We start from the raw sequence: 20,687 nt of genomic DNA on the forward strand, positions 1-20,687 counted from the left end.
TGCGGTAAAGAATTCCACAAATTGACTACCCTCTGACAGAAGAAATTCTTCCTCATCTCTGTTTTAAATGGGCACCCCTTTACTCTGAGGTTATGCCCTCTGGTCCTAGACTCTCCCACAAGGGGAAACAACCTCTCAGCATCTACCCTGTCAAGCCCCCTAGGAATCTTGTATGTTTCAATAAGGTTCTTGGCCTTTTGGCTAAGATCAAGTGTAGTTGTGAAGCAATGGCTAAAACCAGTCGAGCCCATACCATGGGGTACGTAACACCATCCGGGTGACGGTGAAGGACAGCGATGGAGGAGCACCCATGGATCGGGCCTTCTTCATCAAGCGGATCCTGTTGAAGGCGTGTGGATTTGAAACAGAGGAGATCTACTCCCTGCAAGACTTCCCCAGTGCTGGATGTTTCGACGTGACTTTCAAGTGTGTGAGAACTTGCGTCAAGTTCCTGAAGGTGTTCGAGGAGAAGAGAGACCAGCCGGAGATGAAGATCCTGATGGTGGAGCCACTCTTTGCTGTGCCGCTGCAACGGGATCGTGTGGTGACTGTGCAACCCTACAACCCCTATGTCCCTGTCGCCGACGTGTTCACCTTCCTCGCCAGGTACGTCGACAAGGTTGGGAGCTGCACTGAGGTTAGAGATGCCTTCGGGATTTGGACATGCAAACGCCAGGTTAAGGTCACGTTCAAGATCGATGGTAAGGGAGCCATCTTCCACCCTCCTTCCAGCTTCACTATCGGGGGAAGCCGTGGCTACCTTGTCTATGCTGGGCAGCCCAAACTTTATCGCTCATGCGGCAAGTCTGGTCATGTGGCGTCCAACTGCAGCACCGCCCTCTGCAAAAACTGCAAATAGGAAGGGCACCAGACAAAGGCCTGCAAAGAGACTAAGTGCTGCAACCTGTGTGGTGAGGCAGGTCACCTCTACAGGACCTGCCCCAAACGCTGCCTCACTTATGCACAGGCAGCCAAAGCCAACGAGGGGGAAGCAGAGGAAATGCTTCGTGTCACTACTACCAAGGACACTTGCAACACTCCAACCACCAAGGTCCCCAGTGAGAACAACGGGACAAAGGAGGACACAGAGAGAGACAAGGTGGAGGTAAAGATTGAGGCAGCCGACAGCCAATCAACAGCACTGCCCCTTGAACCTCCCACTCCTCAGGAGAGCGAATCAGTGGAGGAGGAGGAAGCAGTGGAAAATCAGCAGGGGATGTGGCAGCTGGTGAAGAGAGCCAAAAGGAAGAAGGGGCTAAGAAGGGACCAAGCCACTTCCCAGACAAGTGGCAAGAGGCGTCTCCCATCCAACACGGATGACATGGGCAGCTGCTCTTCGGACGAAGAAGGGAAAGGGCAGCATCTACAGAAGAAGCGGCAAAGCTCCAGGGAATTGGAGGATGAGACACCCGAGCTCCAGAACATTGGAGACAATGATGAGACCAGCGCACCCCAACTTTGCTCACAACCCGAAGAGGCCAGCGCACCCCAGCCCCAGGAATCTGGGAGCAGTGAAGCACTCTGCGCACCCCAGCTCCGGGAAGCCGGGAGCAGCAACGCCCCAGAGGGGGAGAGGATTGGAGAGACTTCTCCAACAGAGGACATTTCAAATCCCGTTCTCTGCACGAACCCCCAGATGCCACCCGAGCAGAACATCTCCAATGGGGAGGTTCAGGACGCTTTCCTCAGCCCACCCAAAGTGAGGCAATTTGTGAACACTATGGGTATGCAGGAGCAGACCAAAGGCTTGGGACTCTCAGAGACAACAGGTTTGGTGAGAGACTAAATGCTTTAAAATGAGTGTAAAGATTATATCCATAAATGTGCGTAGCATTAAATCTACTACGTGATGTGTTGCGAACTTGGACTACCTTGCCAAGGTCAAAGCTGACCTGTTGTTTCTGCAGGAGTGTGCGATACTGCACCTCAGCTCCTACAGGCAATGGTCACGATGGTGGTCCCATGGGCCATCGATCTGGTCAAGAGGAAACGACTCTCGTTCCTCCGGCCTGGGTATTCTTCTGCAGGGAGGCAACTTCACCATCTCCGAGGTTAAGGAGGTGGTGAGCGGACGCCTCCTCGTAGCAGACGTAATGTACAAGAATGCTCCACTCTGGTTAATTAACGTCTACGCCCCAGCACAAAAGGCCCAGCGGCTGGCGGTTTTTCAGCAGCTCCCACTGCTGCTAGCGACCTCCAGGTCGGTCATTCTGGGCGGTGACTCCAACTGCATCATCGATGCGGCTGGACAATCCGGCAGGACCGACAGCAGATTGGACGCTATGTCCAGATCCTTGATGGAAACAGTTAAGGATGCCAAGCTGCACGACATCTTCAGCAACCCTGCAGACGGTGTGCAGTGTAGATACACCTGGTCATGGTCAGACGGGTCCATCCATTCCAGGATGGACTTCCTGTTTGTGTCCCGTGCGTTCACAGTCAGATCCACCGACGTCAAGCCGGTGTTCTTCTCTGACTACTGCCTCCTACTGGCTGACTGTCACTTAGAGGAAGACCAGAGGGTGGGCAGGGGGGCATGGAAGATAAACATGCTACTGCTGATCCCAGAGAACATTGAGGAGCTCAAGAGCTGTGAAACCCCTCTTTGAGTCCCTGACACACTGGTTGGAAGCAGTCAAGGGAAACATCAAGAGGTTTTTCATCTTCAAAGGCACCCAGAAAGCTAGAAAGGGACAGAGGGAAATGTCCCGACTTCAAAAAAACATGCAGAATCTGCTCCGGCTGCAGTCGATGGGGGCCGATGTCAAGGAGGAATTCCAAGAAGTGAAGAACCAGCAAGCCTCGCTCTTTGCCTAGGAGGCCTCCAAGATCATCTTCTGGTCCAGAGTCCGCTCCGTGGAGCAGGATGAGATGTGCTCACGTTTCTTCTTCCAAAAGGTACACAGAGAAAGCTCTGTGATCAGCAGCCTGAAGGAAGAAGACAGCTCAGTAAAGTCATCGCAGTCTGACATCGAGGATCAGCAAATCCTTTTATGCCGAATTGTATGACGTGAAGCCCACAGACAGCATGGCCTCCCAGTCCTTCCTGTCCTCTATCACGGAGGTCTTAGACGACAGTACACGGGAGAGCCTGGACAAACTACTAACTCCTGACGAACTGACTAAGGCCCTTGAGTCCTTCGAGAAGAGTAAAACTCCTGGAAGCGACGGCTTGCCAGCGGAGCTGTATGCGGCTCTGTGGGACTGGATGGGCCCAGACCTACTAGAAGTGTACGAGAGTATGCTTCTGGCCGGCAGCATGTCAGAATCCATGAGGAAAGGCATCATCATCCTCATCTACAAGTATAAGGCGGAAAGGGAGGAAATTAGAAATTGGAGACCCATTTCACTGTTGAATGTGGACTATAAGATTCTGTCCAAGGTCATCGCCAATCGGGTCAAGTCCACTCTGGAATTGGTGATCCATCCTGACCAGACCTGCACTGTGCCGGGCAGGAAGATCTCTGACAGCCTCGTGCTGCTCAGGGTTACGATTGCCTATGTACAGGACAGGGGTGTGGACACCTGCCTTATCAGCCTGGATCAGGAGAAGGCCTTTGACAGAATATTGCACACCTACATGGTGTATGGGCTCTCCAAAATGGGATTTGGAGAGGGAATTTACAATTGGATCCAACTGCTCTACACTAACATCAGTAGCGCAGTCTCAATCAATGGGTGGGAATCAGATAGCTTTCCTATTAAATCTGGAGTCAGGTAGGGCTGCTCTCTCTCCCCTGTCCTTTTTGTGTGTTGCATAGAACCCTTTGCTGAGTCCATCAGGAAGGATCCGGGTATGAGAAGTGACAATCCCAGGCAGTGGAGGCACTCAGGTCAAAGTCTCCCTGTACATGGACAATGTCGCTGTCTTCTGCTCGGATCCGCTGTTGGTGCACAGACTGATCCACATCTGCGACCAGTTCGAACTGGCCTCGGGAGCCAAGGTAAATCGTGGGAAGAGCGAGGCCATGTTCTTTGATGACTGGGCTGACCGATCCTTTGTCCTCTTCACTGTCAGGGCTGACGGCCTGAAGGTGCTGGGGATATGGTTCGGAGGGAGCGGGGCATGTGTTAGAAACTGGAAGGAGCGAGTGTCTATGGTGAAAAGAAAACTGGGCATGTGGGAGCGACGCTCCCTCTCCATTGTGGGTAAGAACCTGGTCATCAGGTGTGAGGCACTCTCACTGTTGCTGTACGTGGCGCAGGTCTGGCCCAGTCCACACTCCTGCGCGATGGCGATCACCCGAGCCATCTTTCGCTTTATCTGGAGGTTGAAAATGGATCGTGTCCGCAGGGACACGATGTACAAGCCTCTAGATAAAGGGGGACAAAACGTGCCCAACATCGCCCTCATACTGATGGCCACCTTTATGTGCGGCTGCATCAAGCTGTGCGTAGAACCTCGGTACACAAACACCAAGTGTCACTACATGCTGAGGTTCTACCTGTCCCCGGTGTTGCGAAGGATGGGTCTGGCCACACTGCCGCGGAACGCTCCAAGTAGTTGGACCGTGCCGTACCACCTGTCCCTCGTGGAAAAATTTACGCTGGGAAACACCTTTGACCACAGGTCCATCAGGCAGTGGTCGGCACGTTACGTCTTAGAGGCCCTGCGGGAAAAGGAAAGGGTGGATCCTGTAGGATGGTTCCCCGAGCAGACTGTCAAAGTCATTTGGCAGAATGCCTCATCGCCAGAACTTTCCAACAAGCACCAAGACGTAGCTTGGCTGGTGGTGAGAAATGCCCTCCCTGTCGGATCCTTCCAACACGCCAAGAGTCTCACACCCTCTGCACGTTGCCCTCGAGGTGGCTGTGGTGGGTACGAGACCATTGTTCACCTCCTCGTGGATTGTGCCTTTGCAAACAAGGTCTGGAGGGAGATGCAGGGGTTTCTGTCGAGGTTCATTCCAAGCAGCTCTGTGACACAGGACTCTGTGCTCTACGGGCTGTTCCCAGGGACACACACCGAGACAAACATCAACTGCAGCTGGAGGATCATCAACTCAGTGAAAGACGCTCATTGGTCTGCCTGAAACTTGTTGGTCTTCCAGCGCAAAGAGTGTTGCAGACTGGCACATTCCAAAGTCCAGGACTACGTGCTGAGGGACACACTAAAGCTTGGGGCAGCCGCCACAAAGGCGCAATGGGGAAGGGTCGCTGTCTAAGACCTTTCTGCCACAGTGCATGGAGGGGCTGGGAACTGTTGAGAGCCCCTCAGGCTATACAGCTCAAAATGAATGTCTGCATTGAATACTAACTGTATTATAATTGTATTGAAGCACCTCAGAGTGCAACATGATGTATGTTGATAACCCCAATATCATTGTCTGATTGTCTGCATTGACCATATTGAAATGATTGTAATATTCATTGATTGTATTGATGCACCTTGTGATACATGTGTAAAAGTTGAATCTGATTGTACTTTTGTGATTGTGATTTTGAAATGTTTTGGAATGTTCTTCAAGATATTTTATGAATAAAATATATTTTTCAAAAAAAAATGTTTCAATAAGGTTGCTTCTCATTCTTCTAAACTCCAATGAGTATAAGCCCAACCTACTCAACCTCTCCTCATAAGAAAATCCCTCTGTACCCAGGATCAACCTAGTGAACCTTCTCTGGACTGCCTCCAGTGCCAATACATCTTTCCTTAGGTAAGGGGACCAAAATTGTTCACAGTATTCTAGGTGTGGTCTAATTAGTGCCTTGCATAGTTTTAGCAAGACTTCCCTATTTTTATACTCCATTCCCTTTGAAATAAAGCCAGCATTCCATTTGCCTTAACAAAAACAAAAACAGAATTACCTGGAAAAACTCAGCAGGACTGGCAGCATCGGCGGAGAAGAAAAGAGTTGACGTTTCGAGTCCTCATGATTCCATTTGCCTTGCCTATTACCTGTTGAACTTGTATGAGCATTTTGGGATTCATGCACAAGGACCCCCAAATCCATCTGTGCTTCAGCCTTCTGCAGTCTTGCCCCATTTAAATAATATTCAGCTCCTCTACTCCTCCTGCCAAAGTGCATAACCTCACATTTTCCCACGTTATATTCCATCTGCCAAGTTTTTACCCATTCACTTAACCTGTCTATATCCCTCTGTCGACTCCTTGTGTCATCCTCACCACTTTCCTTCCCACCTATTTTTGTGCCATTTGCAAACTTGGTAATAGTACATTCACTTCCCTCAACTAAGTAATTAATATATGTTGCAAATAATTGAGGCCCCAGCCTTCTGGCACTCTACTAGTTACAGGTTGCCATCCCAAAAATGCCCCCCTCTTCTATTAATTGGCCGATCCTCCATCCATGCTAATATACTACCCCAACACCATGGGCTCTTATCTTATTAAGTAGCCTTATGTGCGATACCATATTGAACGCCTTTTGGAAATCGGAATATATTACACCTACTGGTTCCCCTTTATCTATCCTGCTTGTTACCTCCTCAAATGATTCTAATAAATTCGTTAGGCATGATTTCCCCTTCATGAAGCCATGCTGACTCTGCTTGATTAGATTATGTATTTCTAAATGCTCTGCTATTACATCCTTTATAATAAACGCTAACATTTTCCCAATGACAGATGTTAAGCTAACTGGCCTAGAGTTACCTGTTTTTCGTCTCTCTTCTTGAATATGCGTGATACATTGGCTGTTCTCCAGTCCTCTGGGACTTTTGCAGAATCTAAGGATCTTTGGAAGATTACTACCAGTGCATCCACTATCTCTGTAGCTACTTCTTTTAATATCCTAGGTTGCAACCCATCAGGTCCAGGGAACCTATTGACCTTTAGCCAATTACTTTCCCTAGTACTTTTTCTCTAATGATAGCTATTGTATTTATTTCCTCTCCTTTTGCCCCTTGATTATTTAGTATTTTTGGAATGTTAATATGTCTTCTACCGTGAAGACTAAAGGAAAGTATTCAACTCCTCTGCCATTTCCTGGTTTCCCATTATTATTTCCCCCGCCTCATTGTCTAAGGGGAATATGTTCACTTTGGCCTCAAAACTTCCTTTTTATATATTTAAAGAAACTCTTACTGTCCATTTTTATATTACTTGCTGGTTTATTCTCAAGATTTATTTTCTCCGTCTTATTTTTTTGGTCACCTTTCGTTGGTTTTTAAAACTTTCCCAATCCTCTGGCTTACCACTAATCTTTGTATGTTTTTTTTCTTTCAATTTGATACTGCCCTTAACTTCCTTGGTTAACCATGGTTCGTTTAGCCCCTTCCTTGAATCCTCCTTTCTCACTGAGATATATCTTTGTTGAGAATCATGAACTGTTTTCTTAAACGTCTGCCATTGTTCATCAACTGTCTTTTCTGCTAAACTGATTTCCCAGTCCAGTCCAGCCAATCCTGCCCTCATTCCATTGTAATTACCCTTATTTAAGTTTAGCACAGTTGTTTCTGACCCAATTTCTCATCGTCAAATCGAATGCTAAATTCTACCATATTATGGTCACTATTTCCTAGGGGATCCTTTACTCTGAGATCATTGATTAAACCTGCCTCATTACTCATTACCAGATCCAAAATAACCTGATCCCTGGTTGGGATTCACAACATATTGTTCTAGGAAACTATCCCTTGAATTCTTGCTCGTATCTACCTCTGCCAATTTGAACTTCCCAATCTACATGAAGATTAAAGCCACCCATGATTAATGTACTGCCTTTTTTACATGCCCTCATTATCTCCTGATTTATTCTCTGTCCTTTGGTATAGCTACTTTCAGGGGGCCTATAGACATACCCCTGAATATTTAGTTCTCAGCTTTGATCTCCTAGTCACCATGCCTCTGTAATGGCTATAAGATCATACCCATTAACCTCCATTTGTGCCAATAATTCATTTATCTTGTTCTGAATACTAGGTGCATTTAAGTAAAGAGCTGTTAATTTTGCCTTTTTACAATTTTTTCCCCTTTGACCCTATTTGCTGCTTTTTTTTATGTTTGTACACCCTGTCCCTTCCTGTCACACTTCGGGTATCATTACCTAAATAGCTGCTCCGCAAGGCTGCCATACCCTTTTGTTTTGTAAGCCTACATAGACCCTTTCCAGAACCCTACCCCCCCTCCCCCTCTACAGCCCTAGTTGTTTGATTTGCCAGGACACTGGTCCCAGCAAGGTTCAAGTGAAGCCTGTCACACTGGAACAGCTCCCTTCTATCCCAGTACTGGTGCCAGTGCCCCATTCCTCCCACACCAATCTCTGAGCCCCGCATTTAACTCCTTGACTTTATTCACCCAATGCCAGTTTGCCCATGGCTCAGGTAGCAATCCCGAGATTATTACCTTGGAGGTTCTGCTTTTTAGCTTCTAACTATTCAAATTATTTCAGCAGAACCTCCTTTCTAGTTCTATTAATGTTGTTGGTATCAACATTGATAATGACAACTGGATCCCTCCCTTCCCACTCCAAGTTCCTCTCCAGCCCTGAGGAGATGTCCTTAACCTTGGCACTGGGCAGGCAACACAGCCTTCGGGACTCATGCTCACGGCTGCAGGGAACAGCATCTATCCCCAAATTATACTGTCCCCTACCACTGTTACATTCCCATTTCCTCCCCCCACTTGAATGGCTCCCTGTACCGTGGTCAGTTCGGTCATCCTCCCTGCAGTCCCCGTTCTCATCCGCACAGTTTGCTAGAACGTTGTAACTGTTGGACAATTGCAGGGGCCAAGGCTCCTTGAATGCTACCTCCTGGGTCCCCATACCTGATTCTCTTACAGTCACACCCTCCTGCCTCTGATCACAGATCTAATGAGAGGTGTGACCACCTCCTGGAGCAAAGTTTCCAGGTAGCTTTCCCCCTCCTTGATGTGGCGCAATGTCTGCAGCTCAGACTCCAGCTCCTTAGCTCGATCCAAAGTTCCTGGAGCTGCAAACACTTGGTACAGATCTGTTCACTCTGGATCTTAAAAATGGATCATATCTTCTATTTTTCTTGTTTAGACTATTAACAACTTCCAAATCATTTGGCTGTATGAGACAACACAATAACTAGCAATGTCTGAACATTACCCCTTGGTTAAACAGATTGCTGTGTATTTTTTTTTCCTCCCAATGGCTGACAACTGGCTGGTTTTGGTATTGTTGCTGAGTCACTCAGTATGTTCTGACATCTGCATGGCAGCAGACCAAAGAACTTTTTTTTTTATTTGTTCATGGGTTGTGGATGTCACTGGCTAGGCCAACATTTATTGCCCATCCCTAATTGCCCTTGTTCAGGAGGCATTTTTAAGAGTCATCCAAATAGCTGTGGGTCTGGAGTCACATGTAGGCCATACCAGGTAAGGATGGCAGATTTCCTTCCTTAAAGGGCACCAGTGAACCAGATGGGTTTTTATGACAATTGGCATTGGTTTCATGGTCATCATCAGACTTTTAACTCCAGGCTTTTGTTGGATTCAAATTTCACCATCTGTTGTGGGATTCGAACACAGGTCCCCAGAGGATTACCCTGCATCAATACCATAACTGCAGCAAGGTCACTGAAGTCCTGCATCAGGATCCTATTTTTTTAAATTCATTCACGGGATGAGGGCTTCGCTGCCTGGGCCATCATTTATTTCCCATCCCGAGTTGTCCTCGAGAAGGCGATGGTGAGCTGCCTTCTTGAACCGCTGCAGTCCATGTGGTGTAGGTACACCCACAGTGCTGTTAGGGAGGGAGTACCAGGATTTGACCCAGCGATAGTGAAGGAATGGCGATATATTTCCAATTCAGGATGGTGAGTAACTTGGAGGGGAACTTACAGGTGGTGGTGTTCCCATCTATCTGCTGCCTTTGTCCTAGATGGTAGTGGCCGTTTTCATGCTTTTGTGGGACACAGGTGTCACTGGCAAGCTCAGCATTAGTTGCACATCCCAAATTGAGAGCAGTTATGAGTCAACCATGTTGTCATGGGCTTGGAGTCACACGTAGGCCAGACCAAGTAAAGATGGCCAATTTCCTTCCCTGAAGGGCATTAGTGAACCAGTTGGATTTTTACAACAATTGATGATAGTTTCATGGTCACTATGACTGAGACTAGCTTTCAATTCCACCTTTTTTTAATTAATTGCATTCAATGTCAACTAGCTGCTGTGGTGGGTTTTGAACATTAGCCTTGATGTCTGGATTGCTAGTCAGTGATATTTCCACTATTCCAGTGGTCATAGTATTTGCAACATAAATACAGATTAGCTGTATCTCCTCTTTCCGATTTGCTACAGTGATTTATGCAAATTAAAAATCAATCAAAAGGGTGAAAATTCTGGAACGAGTATAGTAATCTGACGGGTGCCCCTCACAACCAGCAGCAATGTTGTTTTTCTCCAATGGGAACTTCCCTTAGGGATCTACCATCCTGCAGGTCGTAGCTGGAAGGAGAGTGCCGTGTTGCCAGGAGTGGGAGGCACCTGCCAGTCTATTGCGTAAGGCCATACCACTGCACTTCAGAAAAAAATTTACAGTGATGTCTCTGATTATTTTATAAACCCCCACAACCCACTATCAGTTAAGATGTTTCAGCCAACAATGAGCAATTATTATTGGCAGTGTTAGTTGTGTCTCAGTGGTAGCAGTTTCACCACTGAGTCATGAGGCTGTGGGTAATATGACCACATAAACCAGGCTGAGACTTCATTCCAGTACAGCGCTGTGTTCATGTTGTACTGTTGGAGCTGCTGTTTTTGGGATGAGGTATCAAACCAAGGCTCCATTTGCCCTCTGAGATGGATGTAAATGATTGCTTGGCACTATTTTGAAGAACAGCAGGGGAGTTCTCTACCATGTCCCTGGCTAATATTTATCCCTCAACCAAAATCACTAAAGCAGATTATCTGGTCATTATCACATTGCTATTTGTGGGATCTTGTGCATAAATTGACTGCCACACTTCCTACACTACAACAGTGATTACACTTCAAAAGTAATTCACTGGCTATAAAGTGTTTTGGCACCTCCAGAGGTCATGAAAGGCACTGTATAAATGCAAACTTTTCTCTCTGTCATTCATCCCACTTATTCAAGCCTCTTTACTGGGACTGGGACCAATAAAATGGACAACCATCAGTGTTTGTCTCATCTATCTTGGAGTAACTGATTGATGGAAGTCACAGGGGCTGAATCTGAGGATTCCTTCACTCTCCTCGGAAGACCTCATAATGCTGAGGCCATCTGCATCACTTAGGATACTGTCATCAACTGTTTAATTAATATGATTTTTGAGCTAATTGTGTGGTAGTCTGACAGATATTTTAAAGTGTCTCTTATAAAAAGCATGGTGGACACTTTGACACACCCTCATTGCAAAAGATTATTTCAATAGGGATGAGTTGGGATGCGCGTTTGGTGCTGTGATCAAGCATTAACAATCAGCCAAATGACCTGCTGCTATTAGAGTAAACTGATGCACATGAATTATCTTAATTCACTGTTTATCATGGTATAACTTTTCTACGTTTCCCATGAGCTTTGAAACATGTTAACGAGTGGTTGTCATTCTATATTTGTGTTGCATAAAGTTACCATTTCATAATCATTATTAAAATAAAATGGCTCTGTTATTCGATGTGTGCATTTATTCATTGTTAAATAATCATTTTGCAATTACAATTTCTTTGAAGGAGATCACCTCCAAGACAAAAGAGAAAACAGCAAGTTTGATACCCAGTGCCACTGAGATCTGTACTGCAACTGAAAAGGTAACAATTTGCCTGGAAAAAAAAGTTGGCAGTACTGTGGCATAATGCCAACTTTACAAGGCAAATCACTTGAATCATGCTGTTAAAGTTATAAGAAGTACAACACACAACTGTTAGAACCTAACAATACGGAAATACCCAGCCTTGAAAAGATCCTACAACATAGATATTTTGTAGGAAAGAAAATGAGAAACTCTTGTTTCTATTTACATATAGTTAGTACTGGATTTCACCAGTTTTTAATACAGCAGTTAAACGTTATTCTATCTTTAGATTACAGTGCTTGCTACAAGATAGCAAGCTTATCCAAGTATCTTGCGACTGTGGCCAAACACACTCCTGAATGAGGCATGAAATAAGTGGTGGTGTTTATATATTGGAATGAAACTTGAAATAAAGGATTGGAAAAGACCTTTGGAGTAGAAACTCCTCCACAGGCACAACACTGCCAGTATGTGTGAAGGTCACAACCATTGATAACTTAGTTATAGTAAACAACCGATGAAATCACATGAGGAATGTACAGGATTCCCATTGGTCCAGAGGATTAAAGATGATACCCGTATGGCCCTATACGTCACACAACATCACTATCTACGTGAATAAATTTCCATCTCATTATACAGGCCAACAATCAATTCCTAAGCCTTAATTTTAAGGCCACGCACCATCTCACTGATATTTGACCCACAAAGATACATGATTAAAGTTATCCCAGCAGTTATGGCTCATGAAACTTTTGCAATATCCAAATACACCAATTGAATGTAGGTTTAATGAGGTGTTTCCATATACTTTCATTTTTCAATTCTGAAGAACAGCTTAGCCTTAAATATTGATCTGTCTGTTCCCTCTATAGCTACTGAATCTCCTGTTGTTAGCTCCTGAATCAGTATGCCAGCTTTTTGGTGACGACATTCAGATAACCTGACCTTCTAAACTTACACACAAAGAATCTATAACCAGTCAGATTGCTAGAAGGATGACAGTTTGCCTGGAAGACTCAGTAAGTAAGTTGGGGGGAGGAATTGGCAAAAACTAAGAGAGAGGACACTCCCATGATTGGTTAGCCAATATATCCAATGTGCTCCAGGAGGTTCTCAGCTTTGACAACCAATCAGTGTTGAATTACCTGATTTCAGTGGGAGGAGTGTTACAATTGACCTTAATATCTCTGGTATTTGGAAAGGGAAGGAACAACTAAGTTTCCTGCTCCTGTTTGCTGTTCTGATAATTGTGTGCTTGTGTCTCAGGTGAGGATAAGATTGGTCTTGGCTCTGACAACCGCCATTGTTAAATTGCTTGTCAACAATTATAATCAAGGTTCAAACCAGAATTGTGTTCACTTGAGATAAGAACTGGAGTGCCCATGAAACAGCATCCCAGGGAAAAGGTCAAACTTTTAGGAGAAGATGGTATGCAGAAATTTGACAATGAAAAAAGTCTGAATGTCAGTTTTATTTTGCGCTGAAGAATGCAGTTCAACATTAAGCTATGTTTATGGAGCTCGATGAAAGAGAGCTCCCAGCTTGCATCTGATTATCCTCACTGTCAGAATCTGTTCTCTCTATATTTACCATTCCCAGCCAGTCTTATTCTTCATTCTTTCATGGGATGTGGGTATTGCTGGCAATGCCAGCATTTGTTGCCCATCCCTAATTGCATGACTTGCTAGGCCATTTCAGAGGGGAGTTAAGAGTCACCCACATTGCTATAGATCTGGAGTCACGTGTAGGCCAGACCAGATAAAGTTGGCAGATTTCCTTCCCTGAAGGACATTAGTGAACCAGTTGTGTTTTTATGACAATCAATGATAGTCTAATTGTCACCGTTACTGAGATTAGCTTTATGTCCCAGATTTACTAATTGAATTTAAATTTCACCAGCTGCCATGATGGGATTTGAACCTGTGTACCCACTGCATTAGCCCGAGCCTCTGGGTTGCTATTCAGTCACACACTCAATAAAGAAAATTAGTGACTAGAAGTGCCAGATTTGTGACTGAAAATCTCACTTTTAGAATTTTCTTGATGTTTCTAACTGATATTTTATAAATGTACTAAAATAACACACTTGAATGTGTTTTGTACAGGTAGCACATAAATATCTGCTTGATCATGTGTCATCTAGCTCATAAAATTATAGTTGTCACAGAAGTTCTTTTGTTACTTAAAATGGTTCAGCATTTAAATGCCAGTTTAAAAAAATTAGTTACTATGAAAGCTAGAGAAAGGGTTTTCAATTTAAAAAGGAGAACTGATTAAAATGAATACCATTGTTTGAATAATATTTAAAGTATAGCAACACCAAATAGTTAAATAGAAATGCATTCTCTTGAATTGGCAAAGCCACATTTCTTCATTCTACTGGTTGTGCTGAAAGTAAGAATCATCTATGTCACACCCAGAAACCCTGATCCACCTAAAATCACCAATCTCTACAGGAAACAGCAGCATTGACGTGAACTTTGACCATTTAAAACACCTCCCACTTCAACCTTCAGCATTTGGAGTAGCTTCCATATTAAGCAGGTTCTAGAGAGTCTGCTGCTTGTATACAAATGTCAGCGTGTCACGTAAGCATGGGTGTGGAACAGTACAGGTAATGTTTCCAGATTAGGCAAGAAGGGCTTTGCTGCTTTGCAGCTTTGCAAAATGAAACTGGCTTCTACTTTAAGTTTGTTCAAAATCTTTCTTTGTTTTGGCTTGAAAGATGACTCATATTAACCACTTTTTTTTCTTCTGCAACGTTGAAGTGGTGAAGTACTTTGCCTTGTGCTAGACTACAAAAAACTCACTTCAAATGGAATCTGGGTGTCGCTGGCAAGGTTAGTATTTATTACCCTTCCCTAATTGCCCTTGAGAATGTGGTTGGGAGCCACCCCACCTTGAACCACTGTGGTCTGTCTGCTTTAAGGTATGAGAAACCTGGAACTCTGTTCTTAGTGGGTGAGCTCAGCTGTCAGGGGTCAATAAAATGATTTCAGTAATGAATCTGATAGCTAGGCCAATGGACCAACTGAATAATCTGAGTGCTGGTCGCTTTGTCTAAATATCCTTACCGGTGACTGTTTGAAACATTTGTGTCATAACTGGTTTCAACAATTATCAACCTCAGGTAAGATTCATTAAAATAGCTGAATGGTGAAGATGATATTCGCATGTTCAGCCAAGTAATTAGAATGTCTTACTCTTGTAGTTGTTTGCAGCTTGGATTGAGGGAATACCTTTTATTAATTAACTTAGATCTTATATTCATGTTTAAAGGTGGTAGTGAGGTCACTAAGGGAGCAATTGTTGGCAGGTAGATGAAAATAAATGGTTCCTTTTGTTTAATTGAAAATCAATCTGAATACTAATATATAGATTTGTGTGTAGGTAGATAAAAAAGCCATTCTGTAATGTGTAATGCAATTATGTCGTGTGTGTTTTTATTGTGGTTATTTTGTTGTGATTTTACTATCTAAGGACTCTACCAATTTGACTCAAACTGAGGTTTTTCTCAGTCACTAGTCTGCTTGGCAGAGATTGTTTGAATACCATAATTTTCCAAATATCGTATGTCTCCAAAATTAATATGTGCCTTGACTTTCATGAATTAAAAGTCAACTTTTTCTTACCACTGTGTATAATATGCCACTAAACTTTTTTGCAATACTCTGGTCAAAGTGTCATTCCCAGGGGCATGACAGACCAGTTGTAAGTGATGGACGCCAGCTGTAACAGGCTTGGAGGTCTGTTCACAAACGCCACACTCTTGAGGATTCCTGCACTACCTGCTCTCTCTCATGTTTTATATGATATACCATATAACATATCTGGACCCTGAGTATCTGTCATCCCGTAAAAAGTTTTGGATGTTGGATCCTGCACTCCTTATTATGCCATTTGAGTCCTTTGGTGAAGTAAAGCCTTGCAACCCTCAGATGCATTGCCTCAGAGGAGAACCATCACAAAGCCAATCTTGAAAGAAATGCTAAAGGATGCACAGTTTAATCCTCTTGCAGGCAGCAATTTTGTAATCCACTTGCTTCCCTGTTAGAGTTTCCAATCTTTTGCCCTTATATAGTGTCAGGCAGGCAAACTGAGATCTACCCTGAGTTCATCTATGAGCCTAATAAAATAATGCAAACCTTTGCTAGGGAAAGGTAGTCAAGCCCAAACAGGGTCGACTGAATTCCCCATGTGACCCACTTACTGGCTGCAAAAAAAACCCACTTTGATTTGTTATCATGGAAAATACGTACTCTAACTTCTAGATCAATTTTAGGGGAAAATGTATATTATATTTGGAAATTTATGGCAAATGACCTTCCTTGTTTCTACTGTGCATGCACCTAGACAACAATGATTTTAGAGCTGATCCTAAGATATGAATCCTTTCCTATGCCAACCGATGCATGGGGTTTGGTTTTATATGTGCTTATTAAAAATTATGCATTTGTTGCTGCAAACTTGTAAAATATTTTCTGTTTTTGAATTCTTATGTTGCATAGCTGCAAGTGTACTTGTGTTATGGTGCTTATGTTAATGTTAGAAGGATATCAACAAGTTTCTCCCAAAGGCTCTACTCTGGACATCAACCGACCCTGACAATAAAATTCCCCAGAGGATGGTATTTTCTTTTGGGATGGCAGTAAGGACTTCAAGGTCAGAAAAGAACTTTTCCAAAACATCTTCATTGGAGTCGAGGATCAGGGCATAAACACTGATGATGGTACCATATTGGTTACAGCTGAGCTGTAGGTAAAGTGTCATGAGTCTTTCATTTTTACAATTGGGGAATTCTGGCAGTATATCCTGTTCCACATGACAAAACTAATCCTTTGAACATGAGGGCAGCCGTCAGTCTTTCCTTTTTGGTGGAAGGTATATCCCCTGTTTGTTCCAAATGGGTGGGAATAGACAATGCAAGTAGCTTCCTCCTTCTGACAGTGTGCCTGCTCAACATGGCCTCGTTATAATAAATGCTCTCTTCTGCCAGAAGGACAAATACAAAACCACATGGAGACAACCTAGATCAAAGCATTGGCATCTCTTGGATCAAAGATCTAACTGATGTGTTTATCACTTGATCCATATGGGGGACTGATACCTGCAGGATAGATCACAGACTTGATCAATCAGTGATGGACATCCACCTAGCACCAAGACTTTGGAAGACTCAAAAACCTAAGAGGAAGAAGATCAATGTTTTGATCCTAAAGCAGCCCGACCAAAGAGAGGAATTCTAAGTGCAGCCCAGGATCAATCTGGAAAATCTTCACATTTACTCAATTCCAGAACAGCGAGATCAGATAAAGTCAGCTGTACGAGACTCCTGTGCCCAGACCATTGAGCTCGAGCATCGTCATCACCAGGACTGGTTCGACTGAAAAAAATGCTTAAATATGTGACCTCCTAGAACAAGAATGAACTACCTCCGTTTGGTAGAAGGTTGCAGGTTGAGGGGATTGAAGGCATGGTAGGTAAATTTGCAGATGACGCAAAGGTAGGAAAGCTAACTTGGCAGGGGGATGGGATCCTGAGAGTAGGTTCAGCAGGGGGAGATGCACAGCCAAAATTAGAAGAGAGCAAGTGAGTCTGAAAGGCATAGAAATTATAGGCCAGTTAAGGCACAAGGGAGTTTGGCAAGGTTGGATGGTATTTATTTTAATGCAAGGAATCTGACAAATAAGGCAGATGAGTTGAGGGGACAAATTAACACATGGAAGTATGATGTCATTGCTGTCACAGAGACATGGTTGAGAGAGGGGCAGGATTGGCAGCTTAGTATTCCAAGATATAGGACCTTCAGGCAAGATAAGGAAGGGGGTAAAAGAGGAGGGGGTATTGCAATATTGATCAAGGAATCAATTACAGCAGTAAGGAGGGATGACATATTAGAAGGCTCCTCAAATGAAGCCATATGGGTAGAACTGAAAAACAAAAAAGGAGCAATCACATTGCTGGGAGTGTACTGTAGGCCCCCAAACAGTCAGAGAGAAGTAGAAGAGCAGATATGTAGGCAAATTTCAGAGAAGTGTAAAAATAATGGAGTAGTAATAGTGGGGGATTTCAACTTCCCCAACATTAACTGGGTTAGTCATAGTGTGATAGGTTTAGAGGGAGTGGAATTCTTAAAATGCATCCAGGGAGAGCTTTTTAAGCCAGTATGTAGAAGGCCCTACAAGAGTGGGGGCGGTCCTGGACTTAATTTTAGGGAATGAAGCTGGGCAAGTGGGAGAGGTATCAGTGGGTGAGCATTTTGCAGATAGTGATCATAACTCTGTTAGATTCAAGGTTGTTATGGAAAAGGACAAGGATGGGCCAGAAATCAGAGTTCTAAATTGGGGGAAGGCCGATTTTAACAAGATCAGATATGATTTGGCCAGAGTGGACTGGAGCAGCTACTTTTAGGTAAATCTGCATCAGAGCAGATGGACTTATTCAAGAAGGAAATAGGGAGAGTACAGGGCCAACATATTCTAGTAAAGACAAAGGGTGGGACCAACAAATCCAGGGAACCCTGGATATTGAGGGATATACAGGATTGAATAAAGAGAAAAAGGGAGGCATATGGCAGATCCCGAGGACTCAAAACAGCGGAAGCCCTAGAGGAGTATAGAATGTGTAGGGGGGAACTGAAAAAAAGAATTAGGGGAGCAAAAAGAGGGCATGAGAAAACATTGGCAGGTTAAAAAAAAAGGGAAATCCAAAGTTATTTTCCAAGTACATTAAGAGTAAGAGGATAACTAGGGAAAGAGTAGGGCCCATTAAGGACCATAGTGGTAATTTGTGTGTGGAGCCAAAAGACATAGGTAGGGTTCTAAATGAAAACTTTGTGTCGGTGTTCACGTGAGAGGGATGATGTGGGTAGAAATCAGGCAGAAGGACTGTGACATAATTAAAGAAATTTGCATAGAAAGGAAGGAGGTTCAAACTAGTCTGGCAGGCTTAAAAATAGATAAATCTCCAGGCCCGGGTGAAATGTATCCCAAGCTGTTGAGTGAAGCAAGGGAGAAGATAGCAGGGGCACTGGCAATAATTTTCAATACCTCTCTGGCCACAGGAGAGGTGCCAGAGGTCTGGAGGACAGTTAATATGGTACTGTTATTCAAAAGGGGAGGAAGGGATAAACCAGGGAACAACAGGCCAGTCAGTCTAACCTCAGTGATGGGGAAGCTATTGGAAGCAATTCTGAGGGACAGAATTAATCTACACTTGGAGAAGCAGGGATTAATCAAGGGCAGTCAGCATGGTTTTGTTAAAGAGAGGTCATGTCTGACCAATTTGATTGAATCTGTCGAAGAGGTGACCAGGTGTATAGATGAGGGCAATGCATTTGACTTCAGCAAGGCTTTTGATAAGGTCCTGCATGGGCGACTGATATCAAAGGCAAGAGCCCCTGGGATCCAAGGCAATTTGGCAAATTGGATCCAGAATTGGCTGAGTGGCAGGAAGCAGAGAGTGATGATTGAGGGGTGTTTTTGTGACTGGATGCCTGTGTCCAGAGGGGTTTCACAGGGATCGGTGTTGGGTCCCTTGCTGTTTGTGGTACATTTAAACGATTTAGACTTGAATGTAGGAGGGTTGATCAGTAAGTTCGCGGATGACATGAAAATTGGTGGGATGGTAAATAGTGAGGAGGATAGCCTTAGATTGCAGGAGGATATAGACGAGCTGGTCAGATGGGCTAATCAGTGGCAAATGGAATTTAATCCAGATAAGTGTGAGGTGATGCACTTGGGCAGCACAAACAAGGCACGGGAATGCACGATGAATGGTAGGACCCTGGGAAGTACTGAGGATCAGAGGGTCCTTGGTGTGCATGTCCACCAGTCCCTTAAGGTAGCGGGACAAGTAGCTAAGGTGGTTAAGAAGGCATAAGGGATACTTGACTTTATTAGCCAAGGTGTAGTATACAAGAGCAGGGAGGTTATGCTGCAACTGTATAAAACGCTGGTTAGGCCACAGCTAGGAGTATTGCGTGCAGTTCTGGAATCTGCATTATAGGAAGGATGTGATTGCACTAGAGAGAGTGCAGAGGAGATTTACCAGGATGTTGCCTGGGCTGGAGAGTTTTAGTTATGAGGAGATATTGGATAGACTTGGGTTATTTTCCCTGGAGCAGAGCAGATTGAGGGGGGGCATGATTGGGGTGTGTAAAATTATGGGGGCATAGATAGGGTAGACAGGAAGGAACTTTTCCCCTTGGTGGAGGGATCAATAACCAGGGGGCATAGATTTAAGGTAAGGGGCAAGAGGTTTAGAGGGGTTATGAGGAAGATTTTTTTCACCCAGAGGGTGGTGGGAATCTGGAGCTCACTGCCTGAAAGGGTGATGGAGGCAGAAACCCTCATAACATTTAAGAAGTATTTGATGTGCACTTGCGATGCCATGGTATACAAGGCTATGGGCCTAGTGCTGGAAAATGGGATTAGAATAGTTAGGTACTTGTTTGACTGGTGCTGACTCGATGGGCCAAAGGGCCTTTTTCTGTGCTGTAGACCTCTATGACTCTATGAAAGTGTGTTGTGAAGAGGACACGAGGTTGCAGATGGATATAGATAGGTTGAGTGAGTGGGCAAAGATCTGGCAGACAGAATGTAATGTAGGAAAATGTGAAGTTGTTCACTTTGGCAGGAAGAATAAAAAGTAGAGTATTACTTAAACGGGGAACAACTGCAGAATTCCAAGATGCAGCGGGACCTGGGTGTTCTAGTGCATGAGTCACAAAAAGTTAGTATGCAGGTACAGCAAGTAATTAAGAAGGCTAATGGAATGCTATCCTTTATTACAAGAGGGATTGAACATTTCACCCCTCCTTATATTCGCTCAGTTCTGTGGAAGGGTCATGAGGACTCGAAACGTCAACTCTTTTCTTCTCTGCCGATGCTGCCAGACCTGCTGAGTCTTTCCAGGTAATCTTGTTTTTGTTTTATAAAAGTAAGGATGTTAAGCTTCAATTATGCAGGCCATTGGTGAGACCATTGGTCACCATT

General features: G+C 44.3%; 1 protein-coding gene across 5 annotated transcripts in view; it reads left to right on the plus strand.

The window, feature by feature from the left end:
• The first annotated feature begins 12,888 nt into the window (after positions 1-12,888).
• gramd1c (GRAM domain containing 1c) overlaps positions 12,889-20,687 on the plus strand; it is a 55,865-nt gene continuing 48,066 nt past the window's right edge. The window contains exons 1-2 of one of the 5 annotated variants that reach the window (XM_041198560.1): positions 12,889-12,957; positions 14,460-14,531. The gene's annotated coding sequence lies outside the window, so the exon portion shown is untranslated. The other 4 variants (XM_041198558.1, XM_041198562.1, XM_041198559.1 and 1 more) reach the window with 4 other exon arrangements.

The sequence above is a fragment of the Carcharodon carcharias genome, chromosome 11, assembly GCF_017639515.1.
Source record: "Carcharodon carcharias isolate sCarCar2 chromosome 11, sCarCar2.pri, whole genome shotgun sequence".
Classification (NCBI taxonomy): Eukaryota; Metazoa; Chordata; class Chondrichthyes; order Lamniformes; family Lamnidae; genus Carcharodon; species Carcharodon carcharias.